Below are 21,802 nucleotides of genomic sequence, written 5' to 3' on the forward strand. Positions count from 1 at the left end.
GCGCATCAATCACCGCGCGGATCTCCGCCTCTCCCCGCCCATCTCTGTGAAGGCAGATTGAGAGGGGCGGGGAGAGGCGGCGATCAGCTGGGATTGATGCGCTAAGAGGCAGAGCTGCAGCCATTAGCTCTGCCTCTATGAGGAAGTGCTCCCCGGACACAGGAGAGGGGATTTGGGGGTATAAACCCCTCGTTTTGCTGCGGGGATGCGGCGGTTTAGCACTATGTAAGGTGCTTTACAATAATGAAATGCTGTTTCACTCGCTTCAGTCTCTCTTTAAGTACTTTGCAATACTGGTCGGAGTCAGGCATACCCATGAGAGGTGCTCAGAGTCCCTTTAAAAAAAATTACAGCAGCTGCAAACTGATGTTAAAAGAAAATATTTAGTGGTCTTCAGTCACAAAATGACTTGAATAGTGATGATATGATAAATATATTTTGGTACCTAAAGAACACCTAAAGTGAGGTATATGGAAGCTGCCATATTTATTTCTGTTTAAACATTACCAGTGCCCTGGCATTCCTGCTGATCTTTCATGCATCCGTACTCTACGAATCACACACATGAAACAAGCATGCAACTTATCCAGTCAAATTTAAGTTAGAGACACCTGATATGCTGCATGCTTGTTCAGGGTCTATGGCTAAAAGCATTAGAGGCAGATGAACAGCAGGACAGCCAGGCAATGTGCATTGCTTAAAAGGAAATAAATAAGGCATCCTCCATATCCATCTTACTTCAGGTGTCCTTTAAGTGAAGTAACCCTTTAAAGAGGAACTTTAGGATTGAACTTTATCCCAGTCAGTAGCTGATAGCTCCTTTTCCACAAGAAATCTTTACATTTTCTCAAATAGATCATCAGGGGGTCTGTGTGGCTGATATTTTTGGGAAACCTCTCCCACAGTGTGATGTCATGACCATGGTTTCCTGTCTGACTGTAAACCATTTTGCATTTTGGGAAATAATGGATGTTTTCAACTGCCAAGCAAGCAGTATCTCCCTCTGTGCATATGCATGTCTATAAAAAAAACAACCCTTTACCCTATCTTATTGTTAGTGGGTGTGTTTATAATAATGGCAGTTAACACTGTCTGTTCTTTGTTTGTTTTTTACGGTCTGCCCAGGGCCGGCCCTAGACTTTTTGCCGCCTGAGGCAAATTTAGAAAAAATTGTGGTCCCCCCCCCCACCCCGTGGGGGGCCGCCGAGCCGGAGGGGTAGCGGGCAGGACGGGGGTATTAGGCCTAGCGGTGGGTCCCCCCTCCCTCACCTGGGTCCCCCGATCTGCGCTCCCCTCCAGCTGTAAATAGTTAGGAAGCAGCCGATAGTAAGAGGCATGGGTGGGGAGGACTCACCTCTTCCGCGTTCCAGCGTGCGCTCCACTGACGTCACTTCCTGCAACGCCACCCACTGTATTGTAAGTGGACGGCGTTGCAGGAAGTGACGTCAGTGGAGCGCACGCTGGAACGCGGAAAAGGTGAGTCCTCCCCGCCCGTGCCTCTTACTATCGGCTGCTTCCTAACTATTTACAGCTGGAGGGGAGCGCAGATCCTGGGACCCAGGCGAGGGAGGGGGGGATCCGACCCCCCTCTCCACCGCTAGGCCCAATACCCCCGTCCTGCCCGCTACCCCTCCGGCTCGGCGGCTGGCCCCCCGCACCCATGGACAGGCGGGTGCCGCCCCTAGAAGTTTGCCGCCTGAGGCAAAAGTTTCACCCCGCCTCATGAGCGGGCCGGCCCTCAGGGCCGGCGCTACCATAGAGGCAGAGGAGGCAGCTGCCCCAGGGCCCCAGAGCTTGTAGGGGCCCCCAGTGGCTACAAGAGGAAAAAAAATTTCAAATCGGCCTTATAGTTTTTGAGAAAATCGATTTTAAAGTTTCAAAGGAAAAAAATTACACATTTAAAAACCTGCCGACTTTAATGGTTAATAGCAAATCCACCTTAAATGCTAGAAACCCTAAATCTGCAGGATATGTTAAGGAGATCATTAGGAATAAGAGGAAAAAACAATTTTTCAAAAAGACCTTATAGTTTTTGAGAAACTCGATTTTAAAGTTTCGAAGGAAAAAAAGTATACTTTTAAATGCGGTAAATGTCACTTTTAGTAGCTAACCTAACGGTAGTGTAATTTTACATGCATCAAATGAAAGCGCAATAAATTTCCTGACAGGGTTTCCAGGGGGTCTATACGCAGCCGCAGCGCTTTGGCCAGGGATCGCTATACAGCCGCAATATGGCTGTATGAAGATCCCTGGCATTTTTTCCTATTTTCCCAATTTTTTTTTGTTTAGAGTGTGGGAATTTAAAAAAAAAAAAATGATGTGGGGTCCCTCCTCCTGAAACTTTTTAACCCCTTGTCCCCATGCAGGCTGGGGTAGCCAAAATGTGGAGCTCCGACCGATTGGGACTTCACACTGTGACTATACCAGCTGCAAAAAAGGTCCCCTAATGCCGATTTTTGTTCCGTGGTATATGTTGGGGGGGCCCCCCAGGTTTATTTTGTCCTGGGGCCCCATTGTTGCTTAAACCGGCCCTGCCGGCCCTGGGTCTGCCAGTAGTAAAGATGATGACCCGCAGGCTCATTGTCGATCAAACAACATTTACGAATTACATGGCGAATATCAATGTCTTCATCTATCTTCTATTTTTAACTGCTCGGTTCGCAATGTATTGATTTATTTTTTTTCCCACTAATACTGTTACAGCGTCTACACATAGGCCATATGTTTGATAAACCGTTAAGATGGCCACACATGAACTAACCAAATCAATTGACTTTCCCACTTTATAAAATTGATTGTATAAAAAATGTTTTGAGAAATATCTGCTCGTATATGATGGCTCTCAGCACTGGGGATGATTGTGGCTATGGACCTCTTCATTAGGTGAGTATTTGGGAGCTTTATTACAATCTTTCAACAATAAACAAAACGTCTTTACAACTGCAGAAAAAAGTAACATTTATTTAAACTGAGCAATAAGCAAGTTGATCAGATTTGTATGCATCATGCATGTTGCTTCATCTGATATTACCAGACCTTTTAGAGGCAATTGTACACCCTTTGGGGGCCTTTTTTTAATTTTTGAGTTGGAGAATGTTGGGGTAAGTGCTGGAGACATGGAAGAGGAGGGCAGATAGGTTTTTGTGTTAAAGAGACACTGAAACGAAAAAAGAAATAGGATATCGTGATTTGTATGTGTAGAACAGCTAAGAAATAAAACATTAGGAGCAGAAACAAAAGTCTAATATTGTTTACAGTACAGGAAGATTTAAGAAACTCCAGTTGTTATCTATGCAAAAGAGCCATTGAGCTCCACAACTTTCAAAGTCGCAGAAAGCTCTGTCTTCTGAAGCTTGTTATCTCAATTGTCAGACACTCTATTTTCTTTTTATCTCCAGAGGACAGTTCAATAGGTCACTGGCTTGCTCTGTAAAATTATTTAGAATGCTGAGTACTGTGTAAACTGCAGATATTAGAGAATGATGCATGTTATAAAAACTATATAACTGAAACTAAAATTAGAGAATATTTTCTTTGCTACTAATGTTCTAGTAATTATCTGTGCTACATAACAAATTCATTATATCATTATTTGTTTTCGCTTCGGTGTCTCTTTAAGAAGGGGTTACTTTGGGGGAGGGGATTTATTAGAGGGTGATTGTCAGAACATAGACTGAGGAAGAGTTTTATTATATTAGGAAGGTCATTCATTTTTGCAAAACAGATTAAATTATTGTGGGAATTGTCAGCTAGTTAAGTCGCAGTAACTTTATTGGTGCATATGACATCCTGTTTCGTGCACCAACATCACACTTCATCAGGTCAGTATGTGCCAATCTACAACATCTGGCTTGTATAAGGCCCCTAGTCTGTAGGAAAGCAAGCACCATTATATACTCTGTGGGCCCCTTGGCCACAGTACATACTGGTGGTGTGTAAGCAGCATTCGTTTCACATCAAGTTTATCAAGAGGCTGAAACCCATTGCAGCTAGTGTCCTTTGGCTAGTTGACTCTAAATTTATTTATTTTATAATTACATTTTTTTATCATATGGTTCCAAACACTAGCTGAATGTCAGGCAATTGCCAAAAATATGTTGGTTAGTAGTGGTTTAAAGGACACCTGAAGTGAGAGGGTTATGGAGGCATGGCCGTTTCTAGGGGTGGGCAGAGCAAGGCATTGCCCTTGGCGACACTGTAGGCAGTGAAGGAGGGGTGTGCATTGGCAGGAAGTTGAGCTGGAGCAAAGTGCTTTTGGAAGCTTTCACTCACCTCCTGGGATCCACGCGCCACATGTTCTTCCTGGCTCTAGGCATCCCGTATCATGGTAACAGCGACCCCAGTGGGAGGGCTTTCTGGCTGCCTTAATAAGGGGGCTATCTGACTGCCTAAATGGGGGACTCTCTGGGTACATAAAGGGGGTGCCTCTCTTGCTATCTAAATGAGGGTTCTCTGGCTACCTACAGGGTAGGGGGGGCTACATCTGGCTAAATAATACTGGGGCCTCTGGCTAGCTATATTGAGGGCTACCTAATACTGGGGTGCACCTCTGACTACTGCATCTTAACAGAGTGCCTGAGTCTATGAGGGGGGCGCAATTAATACACCATTGCCCTGGGAGGTTTATGGCCTAGAAACGGCCCTTTATGGAGGCTACCGTATTTATTTACGTTTAAACAATACCAGTTGCCTGGCTGTGCTGCTGATCTTTCATGCATCAGTAAAATCTGATTAACATACCTGAAACAAGCATTCAATTAGTCGAGTCAGACTTCAGTCAGAAACAGGTGCGTCTGGTCAACCAGGCTGCCCAGGCGGTTGCCTGGGGCGCTGTGTGGGGGGTGAGCCTGCCAGATTTGTGACCCCCCAGGTGGTGAACTGTTTTGCGGTGTCTAATAGACAGTTCACTCCCCGCAGCTCACCTCAGCTTGTGGGAGTCTTCCGGCAGGCAGAGCAGGGCTAAGGGATGATGGTGTCTGAAGCCCTGCACTGGAGACTATTCGCTGGCTGCAGGAAGATGATTGAGAGAGCTGCAAGCCAGGAGAAGAGTCTTCTGCAGGTGAGTAAATGCTATTTTTTTACAGGTGCACATTATTTTCTGGTGAACCGCTGCCCACATTACGATTATTTTCTAGTGAAATATTGCTGCGTTACAATTACTTTCTGGTGAAACACTGCCCCATTACGATTATTTTCTGGTGAAACCTTGCCCCATTACGATTATGTTCTGGTGAAACATTGCTGCATTACGATTATTTTCAGGTGAAACATTGCTGTGTTACGATTATTTTATGGTGAAACACTGCCGCATTATGATTAGTTTCATGGGGAGGGAGGGGGGCACAGGTTTTCCTGCCTGGAGTGACAATATGGCTAGAGGCGCTCCTGGTCAGAAACACCCGATCTGCATGCTTGCTCAGGGTGTATGTCTAAAGGTATTAGAAGCAGAGGGCCAGCAGGACAACCAGGCAATCTGAATTGTTTAAAATTAAATTAATATGTCAGCCTCCATATCCCTCTCATTTCAGTTGTGCTGAAGAATACAGGTAGAGGTAGCAATACTACATACAATACAGTATAATGCTGGATGGCTATGGTACTAAATGGCCACAAGGAGGAGCCAGTGTTCCATTATCATAACCTCCTTCGCAACAAATGGGAATATGAAAAAGAAGAAAAAAACTCTTTCCGCCTCTTTAATTCTGAGTGGCTACAATAAATTATAATATGAAAGGTCAACGTGAATTTAATAGGACAGGTCTTGTTGCTTGCTTTGTTTGTTACGTGGCCTTCAAACATGTCACCGGTTATTTCCATGGTACAAAGTGACCTCAGATTATCATTTGCTAAAAGTGCCCATAAATTTTCAGCACGCAGGAGGAACTGGTGACATATAAACTTAATATCGTGAATAAAATGTTTAATTACTACAGCAGAGAAAGTCCAGCTGGTTATCAAAGCTGCATAAAAATGATCACGTTATATAATGACTGTGTTATTTGTCATAAGGATTGCACCAATCTCAAATCACACGTATAGATTTTACTGTGATGTTCTGAAACTGTTTAATGTCTCAAAATAATCTAAAGAAAAGTAATTTCACAGCCTAAAGCTAATCCTGCTTGCTTGGTACCCCCAGTATTAATTAGCTAGATGTGCCCTCGAAGTATTAGCCAGATATAGCCAGAGGCTCCCTTGACCTCCAAGTATTAGGTAGAAAGAGGCTGTCCCAAGTATTAGGTAGCAGGAGGCTGCCCCAAGTATTAGGTAGCAAGAGGCTGCCCCAAGTATTAGGTATCAAGAGGCTGCCCCAAATATTAGGTAGCAAGAGGCTTCCCCAAGTATTAGCTAGCAAGAGGCTGCTCCAAGTATTAGATAGCAAGAGGTTGCCCCAAGTATTAGATAGCAAGAGGTTGCCCCAAGTATTAGATAGCAAGAGGCTGCCCCAAGTATTTGGTAGCCAGGGGCTGCCCCAAGTATTAGGTAGCCAGAGGCTTACCCAATTATTAGGTAGCAAGAGGCTGCCCCAAGTATTAGGTAGAAAGATGCTGTCCCAAGTATTAGGTAGCAAGAAGCTGCCCCAAGTATTAGGTAGCTGGAAGCTGCACCAGGTATTAGGTAGCAAGAGGCTTCCCCAAGTATTAGATAGCAAGAGGCTTCCCCAAGTATTAGGTAACAAGAGGCTGCCCCAAGTATTAGGTAGCAAGCGGCTGCCCCAAGTATTAGGTAGCAAGCGGCTGCCCCAAGTATTAGGCAACAGGAGGCTGCCCCAAGTATTAGGTAGCAAGAGGCTGACCCAGGTATTAGGTAGCAAGCGGCTTCCCCAAGTATTAGGTAGCAAGCAAGAGGCTGCCCCAAGTATTAGGTAGCAGGAGGCTGCCCCAAGTATTAGATAGCAAGAGGCTTCCCCAAGTATTAGGTAGCAGGAGGGTGCCCCAAGTATTAGGTAGCAGGAGGCTGCCCCAAGTATTAGATAGCTGGAAGCTGCACCAAGTATTCGGTAGCAAGAGGCTTCCCCAAGTATTAGTTAGCACGAGGCTTCCCCAAGTATTAGGTAACAAGAGGCTGCCCCAAGTATTAGGTAGCAAGAGGCTGCCCCAAGTATTAGGTAGCAAGAGGCTGCCCCAAGTATTAGGCAGCAGGAGGCTGCCCCAAGTATTAGGTAGCAAGAGGCTGCCCCAAGTATTAGGCAGCAGGAGGCTGCCCCAAGTATTAGGCAGCAGGAGGCTGCCCCAAGTATTAAGTAGCTAGAGGCTGACCCAGGTATTAGGTAGCAAGAGGCTTCCCCAAGTATAAGGAAGCAAGAGGCTGCCCCAAGTATAAGGTAGCAAGAATAATGTAAAGAAAAGTAATTTCACAGCCTAAAGCTGATCCTACTTGCTTGGTACTCCCAGTATTAATTAGCTAGATGTGCCCTCAAGGTATTAGCCAGATATAGCCAGAGGCTCCCCTGACCTCCAAGTATTAGGTAGCCAGGGGCTGCCCCAAGTATTAGGAAGCAGGAGGCTGCCCCAAGTATTAGGTAGCCAGAGGCTTCCCCAAGTATTAGGTAGCAAGAGGCTGCCCCAAGTATTAGGTAGCCAGGGGCTGCCCCAAGTATTAGGTAGCAGGAGGCTGCCCCAAGTATTAGGTAGCAAGAGGCTTCCCCAAGTATAAGGTAGCAGGAGGCTGCCCCAAGTATTAGGTAACCAGAGGCTTCCCCAAGTATTATTTAGCAAGAGGCTGCCCCAAGTATTAGGTAGCCAGGGGCTGCCCCAATTATTAGGTAGCAAGAGGCTTCCCCAAGTATTAGATAGCAAGAGGCTGCCCTAAGTATTAGGTAGCAGGAGGCTGCCCCAAGTATTAGATAGCAAGAGGCTGCCCTAAGTATTAGGTACCTGGAGGCTGCACCAAGTATTAGGTAGCAAGGGGCTTCCCCAAGTATTAGGTACCTGGAGGCTGCACCAAGTATTAGATAGCAAGGGGCTTCCCCAAGTATTATGTAGCAAGAGGCTGCCCCAAGTATTAGGTAGCTAGAGGCTTCCCCAAGTATTAGGTAACAAGAGGCTGCCCCAAGTATTAGGCAGCAGGAGGCTGCCCTAAGTATTAGCAAGAGGCTTCCCCAAGTATTAGGTAGCAAGAGGCTGCCCCAAGTATTAGGTAGCTAGAGGCTTCCCCAAGTATTAGGTAGCAAGAGGCTTCCCCAAGTATTAGATAGCAAGAGGCGGCCCTAAGTATTAGGTAGCAGGAGGCTGCCCCAAGTATTAGATAGCAAGAGGCTGCCCTAAGTATTAGGTACCTGGACGCTGCACTAAGTATTAGGTAGCAAGGGGCTTCCCCAAGTATTAGGTACCTGGAGGCTGCACCAAGTATTAGATAGCAAGGGGCTTCCCCAAGTATTATGTAGCAAGAGGCTGCCCCAAGTATTAGGTAGCTAGAGGCTTCCCCAAGTATTAGGTAACAAGAGGCTGCCCCAAGTATTAGGCAGCAGGAGGCTGCCCCAAGTATTAGCAAGAGGCTTCCCCAAGTATTAGGTAGCAAGAGGCTGCCCCAAGTATTAGGTAGCTAGAGGCTTCCCCAAGTATTAGGTAGCAAGAGGCTGCCCCAAGTATTAGGTAGCAAGAGGCTGCCCCAAGTATTAGGTAGCAGGAGGTTGCCCCAAGTATTAGGTAGCGGGAGGCTGCCCCAAGTATTAGGTAGCAAGAGGCTTCCCCAAGTATTAGGTAGCAAGAGGCTGCCCCAAGTATTAGCTAGCAAAAGGCTGCCCCAAGTATTAGGTAGCAAGAGGCTGCCCCAAGTATTAGGTAGCAGGAGGCTGCCCCAAGTATTAGGTAGCAGGAGGTTGCCCCAAGTATTAGGTAGCAGGAGGCTGCCTCAAGTATTAGGTAGCAAGAGGCTGCCCCAAGTATTAGGTAGCAAGAGGCTGCCCCAAGTATTAGGTAGCTAGAGGCTGCCCCAAGTATTAGGTAGCAAGAGGCTGTCCCAAGTATTAGGTAGCAAGAGGCTGCCCCAAGTATTAGGTAGCAGGAGGCTCCCCAAGTATTAGGTAGCAGGAGGCTTCCCCAAGTATTAGGTAGAAAGAGGCTGCGACAAGTATTAGGTAGCAAGAGGCTTCCCCAAGTATTAGGTAGCAAGAGGCTGCCCCAAGTATTAGGTAGCCATCAATAGCTCCTCAGAAAAGGCAGCCACCAGGGCCCCCAATATTAGGAAGTCCCCCACTATAGGTCTCCCCACTCCCCAGTATTAGGTAGCCAAATGACAGCTCCCTAGTATAAATAGCCAGAGCTCACCCCACCCCCCAATATAAGGTAGCCTACAGTATAGGTAGCCAGAGGTACCCACCAAAATGAGGTAGTTAGAGATACCACCTCAGTATTAGTTAACCAGAGGTAGCTCCCTAGTATAGGCAGTGCAGGACACTTAACAGAGTACATAGTCATGTCACAGACTGTCCTCTGAGGAGCTCACAATCTATTCCCTATCATAGTCAGTCTAATCTTCTACCATATTATTATTATTATTATGTATTTATATAGCACTGACATCTCCTCCAGCATTTTACAGAGTACATGGTCATGTCCAGGCCCGGCCCGCTCATGAGGCGGGGTGAAACATTTGCCTTAGGCGGCAGATCTGGGGGGGCGGCACCCGCCTGTCTGACTCTGTGGATGCTGGGTGCCGCCCGCCAAGCTGGAGGGGTAGCTGACAGAAAGGGGGTATTGGGCCTAGCGGTGGGGAGGGGGGTCGGACCCCCCCTCCCTCGCCTGGGTCCCCCGATCTGCTCTCCTCCTCCAGCGTTAAGTAACCAGCGTGCATAAAGATGAAGAGGCAACGGGCGGGGGAATCACTCACCTCTTCCGCGTTCCATCGTGTGCTCCACTGACGTCACTTCCGGCAATGCCGCCCACTGTATTGTAAGTGGACGGCCTTGCAGGAAGTGATGTCAGTGGAGCGCACGATGGAACGCGGAAGAGGTGAGTGATTCCCCCGCCCGTTGCCTCTTCATCTTTATGCACGCTGGTTACTTAACGCCGGAGGAGGAACGCATATACCCCCTTTCTGTCAGCTACCCCTCCAGCTCGCCCCCCCCCCCCCACGGCTATCACTGACACAGGTAGTCTTGAGCAGCGCACTCTGCACACCATGTTGCAGGGGATGGGGGGCACGGACACAGCAGGAAGCCAGCTGGCAAGAGCAGTAACACTAGTGCACAATCCTTATGCTCCTCTGCCAGTAACAAAGCCTGCTTCACAATCTGTTCTGCTCCACTGACCCGCATATAAGCCGAGCGGGTAACTTTTCAGCACATTTTTTGTGCTGAAAAATTAGGCTTATATGCGAGTATATACAGTACTTATATAGATGCAGTCAACTACATCTTTAAATATTGGTGGTCCACATATAGAATAGCAGTGTTGGCACCACCCATCCATATGGAAGCCAGAAAGCAGTAATTCGCTGGTTTCCAATCAAATTCCACATCAGGTGACACTGCTGTCCAATTGGACTTCAGGTTGTGTGACCTAAGTATGCTTTACTGTCTGGCCCGCAAAGACATCATTTTATGTATACTCCGCCCCCCCAGCAGTCTAAAGTATGTTGACCCGGCCCTCGACCCAAAACGTTTGGGGACCCCTGGTCTAATGTCCTACCATAGTAAATCAGCTAATCAGGGAACTCCTACACAATTAAGAAAAAAAGGGTGGCAGGGAAATATGGGCGCCTGAAATAGCCACTAATAGAATATCAGTAAAATTACGGATATTCTACTATTGGGTTGTGCTAATTCTGATAGAAAAATATTGGTAAGTTTTATCGACATTTTGCTAATGCTAAACCCAACCTATTCTCACACGAGCCCTCCCTCTACCGATGCCTAGCCCTAACCAACCGCCCACCAATGCCTAACCCTAATCAACCCCCCCACCAATTCCTAACCCTAATCAACCCCCCCACCAATGCCTAACCCTAACCAACCCTCCCACCAATGCCTAACCCTAACCAACCCCCCAACCAACGCCTAACCCTAACCAACCCCCCCACTAATCCCTAACCCTAACTGATGCTTAACCCCAATCGGCACCTCTTCACCCCAAATGCCTAACCCTAACTGCCCCTAGCTACAAATCCACCAGACTTTAAGAGCCCATATTAATTATGGCTATGAGGGGACAGTGGTGTAGTTAAGAAACTGTGAGCCCCAGTTCAAGGTTTACATTGGGGCCCCCCAAGCACTCTATCCATAACAATTGATACGGCACCCCAAACCCACTCAAGGACGACCACATTGTCATAGGTGCAAGAAGGGGATGGGGAACAGTTTGTTATTGATTACTACTATTCAAAGCATCTATAGAAGTGATTATACTAGCACAGGACCAATAAAGAGCTAATACTGTGGTTGAGGGAGGGCCCCTCTGGCCCAAGGGCCCCGGTGCGGTCGTAACCTCTGCACCACCTATTGCTACGCCACTGTGAAGGGAAATTTGGACACTGGAGGTGACCAATACAATATCGGGGATCACAGCCACCCAGCACCCACTATACAAACTGGTGCTACAAATAGCGAATGTGCAATGAACACAGGTGCCCAGGAGTTGCCCAAATTTCCCGTCACCCTGCCACCCACACCCTGCACAGCTCCCGCTGCCACTTTTAGTTCTTCATTAGCTGTAGGGACAAAGGTTGTTTGTGCAGAAAGCAGTCACGGGCTACTTACTTCCAGGTCACCGACTACCGATCAATTTTCTGCAAATGTCAGGTGACATCTCCCTGCCTGGTTCCTGCACAAGATTAATTTCTAGGGCAACCGATAAGAGAAATACAAGAAGGAACCTCTCAGTTCCTCTCCCTGCTGCCCGCCGAGGGGAGCAACACACAGATATGGTAACCCTCTAATCCAGAGCTTCTCGTGTTCAGAGATATCTGCCCTCTCTGGTCAGCCTCACCTGGGAGATAAAATCCCGCTATAAAAATAGTCAGATTCTACATTCTATTTTTTCCTGCATGCTACATAGAGAGAGAGGTGTCTTCAGGGCCGGGTGAATCCTCAGAAAGTGATGGAAAGTGATGGATTTGCTAAAGGACACTGGAGGTGAAAATAAACTAATTAAGTAAACAATTGTATCTATTCTCCTTCTCCTAAAAATTATTTTTTAACATACTCCACAGTCTTATTTTATATTTAAATCTACTTTTTAAGTTTTTACTGTTTTATCGTTTTTGTTCAATGACACATTCATTGAAGTATGCCAGAGCTAACATCTATGAACTATTGACCCTTTTTTATCTCTTTCCTTCTCTCAGAAGCCATTTTCTGCTAGGAAAGTGTTTTATAGTTGTCATTTCTTATCATTAAGGGTCACACTGTAGTATGACCCAGTCCTGACTCAAACAGGAACTGCCACTTACATACCTGGGGCTTGATTCACAAAAGAGTGCTAACTGTTAGCACGGCCGTTTTCGTGCGAAATTTCGCATCACGCGCGATCGCGAATTTTATCGCGAAACGATATCGTTTTCACGCGCAAACACGAATTTTCGCGCGAAATCGATATCGTTTTCGTTTGCGCGCAAAAACGATATTGTTTGTGAAAATTCGCGATCGCGCGCAATGCGAAAATTCGCGCGAAAATGGCCGTGCTAACAGTTAGCACTCTTTTGTGAATCAAGCCCCTGATGTTTAACGCTTTCAGACAGAGAAAGAAAAAAAGGAACACTGCATAGTTATTTCTGTGCTTGGCACTGTACATACACATGTCTATCTCATCATGTCACATGTCACCTCGGGTATCCTTTAAATATAACAAAAGGGCAAGGTTGACTTCAGTGATGCCGATTTGGCATTAAAGGGAAATAAAATGTAGAATTTAAAGTGTTACTTAAGGTGAGCCAGCGACGAAGCACCCTCATGTATTTTACCATATATATCAGTGGGAACAGAAAACACCTACCCTGCTCTCTGTTTCAACCTTCACTGCTCAGCCTACTTGTTATCAGCCCTGATAAAATCCCCGACTGAGCATCCAGTCTGGCTTTGCTCAGGAATCATTATAGCTGAGTCATTATAGCAGAGCCAGGGGCAGGCTTTGGCTTGAAAATAAATCAGAGAAGACAGACTCACCTATAACTGTTTCTAGAGACATACAGTTATTAGGATAGTGTCTGTCAGCCTGTGTTTATGTGAGCATTAAGTAAAACAAGGGTATTATGTATTTGTCATAAATATCTCACAATCCTTGCAAGATCCCTTGTAATTAATGTATCTGCGTGACACTTATATTTGCAAAAAATATCCCTACCTCTTTCTGATTGCATGTTTTAACATTGTCAACCAACAGGAATAGAGTCTGAAGAAGGCTTACAAGCTGAAAGCTTACTTTTTTCTTTTAAATTAGACTGTTTGGGAATGGTTACTATAGTTGCCTGTAATAGTTATTTAAGGACTATGTTGTTTTTCCTGATGGAGTTGAATAATAGACTAAGGCGATGTTATCCGACGACGGGCAACATCGTTTGACATAAACATGTTAAATTATGTTGCCCCTCCACCCCCCTGTGGTGATCGCGCATCGTTAAGCGACGGACATGGCAGTTCGGATCGGGTAGACTCCCTGACGACTCCCATACAAAGTACCGTGATCGCTTGAAGTCTCGTTGTGCCCGTCGTGTAACATTGCACATACCCGCTGGCCTAAAGATGGATCGGCGGAGTGATCATCGTCAGGGAGACGTTGCTGGATCCATCTCCCTGCTTCGCATGGTGAGTACATAGTATAATATGTGGGAGTAATTGGTGCATGAAAGATAAGTAATATTAATTTATTAGGCTATCTGGATCTTCTTGTTTAACCTTGGGGAGATTAGTGAAAGAAGACTGAGAGGGGCAGGCGGATGCGGAGATACACGCTGATAGACGCGTGTAGAGACAGAGCTACAGCCAAAAGCTCTGCCTCTCACGGAAGCGCTCCCCGCAATGTGCCCAGGGGAGTTTGAGGGGATTTAGTGAGTGTGCAGCCGCGGGGATGCAGCGTTTTAGTTAGGGCCATGATGTAAAAGAGATTTTTAAAATAAAAACATGAATTTTATGAGACTTCAGAGTCTCTCTAAAAAAGGAAATGCTAAGAAAACACAGATCTGAAAGTTCTGGCCACAAATAAAAGTTTAAGGAAAGAGGTGTGTGGGGGGGGGGGAATACTGGGCTGCAGGAAGGGGGGTAAATAGTTTCTACACTTGAGGGCCTGGAGGGGTTATTGGCTGCACTTTAATGCCAGGAGGGTTTAATGGCTGCAATACTGTATGTGGTGCTGTCATTAACCCCTCCTGGTCCCCAAGTGCAGTCATCAACTTTGCTGGGTAGACTTGTACTTGAGTCAATAAAAAATCCCAGCTTAGGGTCAAATATTGGAGTCAACTTTTACACGGAATCGATTTATATTCGACAATATATGATATTTTCGTTTTCCCTTGACAGTAAAATTTAGCTTTCATTTTGAACAAGTTTTGCTCATATTTATACAGATAACATGTCTGCAGTTCGTTCCTGGCTTGCTTAAAGAGAATCTGTATTGTTAAAGAGACTCTGTAACAACAAAAACCTCCCCTGGGGGGTACTCACCTCGGGTGGGGGAAGCCTCCGGATCCTAATGAGGCTTCCCACGCCGTCCTCTGTCCCACGGGGGTCTCGCCGCAGCCCTCCGAACAGCCGGCGACTGTGCCGACTGTCAGTTCAATATTTACCTTTGCTGGCTCCAGCGGGGGCGCTGTGGCGACTTTCGGCACGGAAATAGACGGAAATACCCGATCTCCGTCGGGTCCGCTCTACTGCGCAGGCGCAAGTTTCCGGCGCCTGCGCAGTAGAGCGGACCCGACGGAGATCGGGTATTTCCGTCTACTTCGGCGCCGAGAGGCATCAGAGCGCCTGCGCAGGAGCCAGGAAGGTAAATATTGCGTCACGGCTGTACGGAGGGCTACAGCGAGACCCCCGAGGGACGCAGGACGGCGTGGGAAGCCTCATTAGGATCCTGAGGCTTCCCCCACCCGAGGTGAGTACCCCCCAGGGGCCGTTTTGTCGTTACAGTTCCTCTTTAAGGCCTCAGTGGCTGCTGAAATATCTGCAAAGAATTTGACATTTTTAAACTGATCAGGAAGATCAGGCACTTTCCTCATGCCTGACATAAGATTGTCTTTGCCATGAAAAAAATGCAGCCTCACAAGTACATCTCGCGGAATCGAGTCTGGCAGGCCTTTGCATTTCAGAATTCTGTGAATTCTATCAATAAGCAGATCAGTATCAGTTGCTTGTGGTAAGAGGATTTTAAACAGGGTGGTAACAAAGTCGTTTAGATCTGTGGCTGAGATCGTTTCTGGTATCCCTCTAAATGTAATATTATTGCGCCTAGCGCGGTCCTCTTGGTCGGTAAGTTTCCTTTTTAAACAGGATACGTCATCTGAAATCTCTGTATGAGCATCTACAAGTTGGTTGTGTGCTGTGTAGCAATGTCTGCCATTTATGATTCTAAGTGATCAGTACATTGCCCCAGGCCATCAATAGATCTTTGCAAATTGGTTTAGGCGTTTGTTATGTCATTCTGCAGAGTGGATTTTAGTGAAAGCAAGATGTATTTTAACACACTTTATGTCACTCTGCTGTTAGCAGGGCCGGTTCTAGACTTTTTACTTTATTTAAAGTTCTCAGTCAGCAAGGGAGCATATGCAACAATGTGATACCTGACATGCTGCAGCTCAACACAATGACACACTGGCTGGCTGCGAGTGTATGACAAACTAACTGCTCACCCTCAGCCAGTCGGCCGTTCTCCATTCATCCCCAGTCAGGACAGCAGTGCCACCTCCTTCCTTTTGGTGTGCAAGTTAAATGAAACACTGCTGCTCTCCTGCCTCCCCCTCCTCCCTCACTGTCAGACTCCTCACACAGCACAACAAGCTGCTTTTCCCCAATGATGACCTCTTCACCTCGCTCGCTCTCCTCTCGCATCTTCTCCTACTCTGACTGCATGCTGTTAGTGTAAACACACAGTACAAACATGCCACCCCTGTTATCTCTGCGCCTGATGCAAATGTTTCGCCTAGCTTCATGAGAGAACCGGCTCTGGCTGTTAGATGCAGGGAACTGTGAGAGAGGGTCATCAGTGTCTTCTAACACTGTGCCTGACACAGCATGGAATTTGTTAGGGAGGGCTTTGTGAGGGGTTGTGTCTGCAGAGGGAGGAATAGGACATTTGTGTTGTTCCCCTTTAGCTTCTGGGGTTTTACCCCTCTCTTTGCTCACCTAAGAATTGGTTAACCCTAAAATAATAATCCTAACATTTGTATAACACATTTCTCCTCTTGGATTCACAGCGGTCAAGAGCTGCAGCCACTAAGGGCACACTCAAGAGGCCACCCTACAGTGTTAGGAAGGATTACTGAATAGGTACTGACGCCGGTGTCAGCTGTTACTAGGATTCAAACCCTGGTCTCCCATGTCAAGGGCTGCAGCCACTAAGGGCACACTCAAGGGGCGCACCCTTCATAATTAGGAATTCTTGCCCAAAGACATCTTACTGAATAGCTACTGCCACTGACCACAGCCAGGATTTGGACCCTGGTCTCCCATGTCAAAGGCAGAGCCCTTAACCAGTACACTATTTAGCCACTGGTTACTGGATCATTACTGTTCCCCCTCGTGTCCTGCCTCTCCTCATTGATCCTGTATTTGGAATTGCGGCGGCCATCTATGGAGTAGCCTTGGTCCTCTGGATAAAAATCCAGGAGCTTTGTAAGCGGCTTGTTGCATAAAATTCTGATAATCTCGTTGCTGGGAGTCTAGTGGTTGCTGGTCCGCTGCTGTGCGGAGGGGTTTTAGCCGTTTCTCTATTCAGTATTCATCATGCTGCATGCCCAAGGCACGCCCCCCCCCCCCCCCCCCCCGCCCCACTTTGCATGATGTTTGGCCACTCTACACCTCCGGGAAACTATATTGGGGTGCAGCCCTACATCACCAGGGAAGCCATATGGGAGAGGAACTTGGAAAGCGCTAGACACCAGGGAGCTCCTAACTTTCCCTCTTATGGAGGGACAGTCCCTCTTTAGGGACTACGGTAAATCCCTCTGTCACGCTTTCTTCCCCATTAGTCCCTCTTTCAGGGCTGATGTGATGTACAGATTTATGCAAGTATATGTTTACATAGCTCCCAACTGTCCCTCTTTTGGAGCCCTGTCCCTCTTTCCTCCTCATTTGTCCCTCTTTCAGGACTTTGTCCTTCTTTCTATGTAAATATATTTCTATACTAAAAAAATGTGTTTGACTCTAAACTTTATTCCCATCATTTAAATTGATATATTACTAATTTTAAAATGTTAATATGAAGGAAAATGAACCAGGATTGAAAGGACCAGTGTGGTTTGAATTATAAAACAACACATTTTTCTTATGAAATCTTTATGGTATGCATGACTAGGGGTGTGATGGGGAGTGATCAGGGGGGTGGCAGGGGCGTGGCTCAAGTGTCCCTCTTTCTCATCTCAAAAAGTTGGGAGGTATGTATGTATTGTTCTACTGAAAAATGTATTTAACTGATTTTAAACATTATTCCCATCCTTTAAATGTATGTATTTCTTATTTTCAAATGTTAATTTGAAGGAAAATAAACCAGACCAGTGTGATTTTAATCATAAAACACCTTTCATTTTACTTATGAAATCTTTACAGCATGTGTGAGTGTGACTAGGGCTGTGTCTGGGGAGTGACTAGGGGTATGGCTTAAAGTGTACCTTAAGTGTCCCAAAAAAATTGAGTTTTACTCACCTGGGGCTTACCTCAGCCCCCTGCAGCTGATCGGTGCCCACGACGAGTCGCTCTGATGCTCCGGGTCCCGCTGGCGGCCACTTCCGGTTTCGCCGTCAGGACCCGTCAGGCTGGGGAACGCGGCTGATACTACGCGTTCCCAGCCAAAATAGCACCCCTATGCGGCCATATGTCCGCATACGGGTGCCTATGCGGACATATGGCCGCATAGGGGTGCTATTTTGGCTGGGAACGCGTAGTATCAGCCGCGTTCCCCAGCCTGACGGGTCCTGACGGCGAAACCGGAAGTGGCCGCCAGCGGGACCCGGAGCATCAGAGCGACTCGTCGTGGGAACCGATCAGCTGCAGGGGGCTGAGGTAAGCCCCAGGTGAGTAAAACTCAATTTTTTGGGGACACTTAAGGTACACTTTAAGTGTCCCTATTTCTGACCTCAAAAAGTGTTGGGTGGGGCATAGATACCAGGAAACTGTATAGGGAATGGAGGGAGTATAACTAAACCCAAGGGAACTGTATAGGAGAGGTAAGATCCCTAGACACCAGGGAACTGTATAGAGGAGAAAGAAGGGCCACTAGACACCAGGGAACTATATAAGGTAAGTAGGTGGCCACTAGACATTGAGATTGCAACTTTGTCCCAGTGTTCAATTTTGGCCAACATTGCATTTCACCTTGACACCCCTGTAGTACATGGTTGTGATAAAATTGCCCAATCAAAATTGAAGGTGTGTACCAGGCTTGAGGTTTTCTGCCAGAAACGGCAGCAGTTCCCTCTGTGCTGTGACGTGTGTGTAGCCTGCGGGATACAGCATCACTCTGTCCCACATGCATTCAGGTGATCATCAGTGAAAACAGGCAATTATGTACTTTGTTCCTCAATGAATAATTCAGCGGGACAAGTTTAGCTGTAGGTAAAACTGACACAACACCTGACTGGCAGGCGGCGAGGGGAGGGCGGGGACGTGAAACAAAGTGACACACAACATCTGTATCCCGCGTAGATCCTGGAAAGAGGCGATGAGAGCGCCTTTGTCTTATTAACCCTTTCCCTCCGCGGGATGTGACAAAAAGACGGAAACAGACGATACAGAACTAGCTCAGGGACTCGGTACTCGTCAATTGCAGTGAATGCCGGGATCATTAGTTGTAGGCAAAGAGGGAGGTGCGCAAAATATAGGAACTCTACAACAGGAAGTTTGCACAACTGCTGAAAGGTTAAACAAATAAAAATGGGGATACAAAAATAGAGACACTGAGAGTCCAATATGTACTGGTAATTTGGGTATGATAAAGCAAGTATATACGGTAATAATACTCACAAACCAGGATTACCATCCCGGCAACCACTATATAGGCAGGTGGGCAGATTAGACCTGTCCCCATTTAGGATTAAGAAGTTGCTCTCTGTAGATCGGAAGAAAAGGGGCAGCACCCCTCCACCAAGGGTGGAGTCAACGTACACGTGCACAGAAGTGCCAGAAGGATAAAAGTCACTAAAAATGTTAAAAGTAGAGGAGGCAGCGGTGGACTTACCTCCTCAAAGTAGACACAAGATGCTATTGATATTATTCAACAAAAACTATTTATTTACATGCTCCAAAAAAGTGCAACGCATTTCGCAGGTATATACCGCTTCATCTGGCTATGGAAGGAGCATATAACTCATGCAGGTCTGTTACAAAGCTCAGTGCCTCTGTCTTTCTTTTTTTTTTTTTTTTTTATTATCCAAAAAACCCCTTTTTTTCTTCTTTCAAGTTTGGTACTCAACCGCCTGGGCCAAGTTTAGTCCAGTAATTGTCCATCGCCAGAGGTGCCTCAAGCGATTTTGTCACTCCAGACGAGAAAATCTATGGCGCCCCCCCCATGAAAATAAACGCAATGCGGCAGTGTTGCACCAGGAAATAATCGTAATGCGGCAATTTTTCCACAGGAAATAATTGTAATGTAGCAGTGTTTTGCCAGAAAATACATGTAATGTAAGGCTGCAGTGAACTGGTGCGGCTTCTATTAGATGCCGCAAGCCTGTTCACACCTGCGGACACAACATCAGGCGGGAGGTGACCGCGGTCCCTCTTGCACAGCACTTGTGACCGCTTAGTCGGCCAGGCACCCTCTACAAGAGGGTCAGAAGGGGACTAAAAGAGGCACACAGGGACAAGTGTAGGCACAAAGGGGAACAGAAGGAGGTGCAAGGGGACAGAGGAAGGCACAGGAGACAGAGGTGGCACATGGGGACTGAAGAGGCACATGGAAACAGAAGGAGGCACAGGAGGACAGAAGGAGGCAGAGTGAAACTGAAGGAGGAACAGTGGGGCAGAGGTAGCACAAGAAGACAAAAAAAGGCAAAGGGGACATAAGGAGGCACAGGGGGACAGAAGTAGGCACAAGGGACTAAGACTGAAGGAGGCACAATGGGGCACAGAAGGAGGCAGAGGTGCCACAAGGGACTTAAGAAGGCACAAGGAGACAAAAGGAGGCACAAAAGGGGAAAGAAGGATGCACAAGGCACAGAGGTGACAGCTGCCTGCAACTTACGCTAAGTAGATGCAGCGGAAGCAAGTATTAGAACACCCATGGGGGTGGGGCTTAGTCTGGGGGTGGGACTTAATTTGGGGGCAGGGCTTAATCCAGCAACATGGCGCGCCCCTGGACCAATGTCACTCCAGGCAATGGCCTGTACTGCCTATGCCTAGAGGCGCCCCTGTCCATCGCCTTGCAGTATTGACCTCCTTAGCGGAAACCCCGAGTCAGGCTCAGGCCGGAAATCAGCAGCTTAGAGCATGAACCCCAAGCCTGACTCGGGATAGCCGCCGGGAGGTATTTGAGATATGCCGAGCCTGCACGCAGCAGGCATCTGCAACTCGCCTCCCTCGGGATCCAGACGTCGGCAGCCATTCTTCTTCCGGTCCTCGAAGTCTCTTGATCCCTCTAGAGAGATCCCCATTTGTTGTCATGATGATAGATGGTGATCTCACTATAGAACATACATGTTAAACTCCAGCCCGTGAGCCCAGTGCAGTTTCTAGGCTAAAATGCACCCAGGGCGAGTGTGTAAAAATTGCGCCCCCCCCCCCCCAAGCAAGGTATGGGTGCCCGCAGTATAGGTTAGCCAGGTCTAGTTGCACTTAGTATAGGTCCCCCCAGTATAGGTAGCCAAGAATAGGTATCCCAGTATAGGTAGCCAGGCATAGGTGAGCCAGTATAGTTGCCCCCGCTATAGGTTAGCCAGGTAGGTGCCTCCAGTATAGGTAGCCAGTATAGTTGCCCCCAGTATAGGTTAGATAGGCAGGCGCCCCCGGTATAAGTTAGTTAGGTAGGTGCCCCAGTACAGGTTAGCTAGGTGGGTGCCTCTAATATAGGTAGCCAGAATAGTTGCCCCCAGCATAGGTTAGATAGGTAGGTTCCCCCCAGTATAGGTTAGATGGGTAGCTGCCCCCCAGTATAGGTTAGATTAGGTAGGTGCCCCCCAGTATAGGTTAGATTAGGTAGCTGCTCCCCAGTATAGGTTAGATTAGGTAGCTGCCCCCCAGCGTAGGTTAGATTAAGTAGGTGCCCCCCAGTATAGGTTAGATTAGGTAGCTGCTCCCCAGTATAGGTTAGATTAGGTAGCTGCCCCCCAGCGTAGGTTAGATTAAGTAGGTGCCCCCCAGTGTAGGTTAGATTAGGTAGGTTCCCCCCAGTATAGGTTAGATAGGTAGGTGCCCCCCAGCGTAGGTGAGATTAGGTAGCTGCCCCCCAGTATAGGTTAGATTAGGTAGCTGCCCCCCAGTATAGGTTAGATTAGGTAGCTGCCCCCCAGCATACGTTAGATTAGGTAGCTGCCCCCCAGTATAGGTTAGATTAGGTAGCTGCCCCCCAGCGTAGGTTAGATTAAGTAGGTGCCCTCCAGTGTAGGTTAGATTAGGTAGCTGCCCCCCAGTGTAGGTTAGATTAGGTAGCTGCCCCCCAGTATAGGTTAGATTAGGTAGCTGCCCCCCAGCGTAGGTTAGATTAAGTAGGTGCCCCCCAGTGTAGGT

The sequence above is a fragment of the Hyperolius riggenbachi genome, chromosome 7 (assembly GCF_040937935.1).
Source record: "Hyperolius riggenbachi isolate aHypRig1 chromosome 7, aHypRig1.pri, whole genome shotgun sequence".
Lineage (NCBI taxonomy): Eukaryota > Metazoa > Chordata > Amphibia > Anura > Hyperoliidae > Hyperolius > Hyperolius riggenbachi.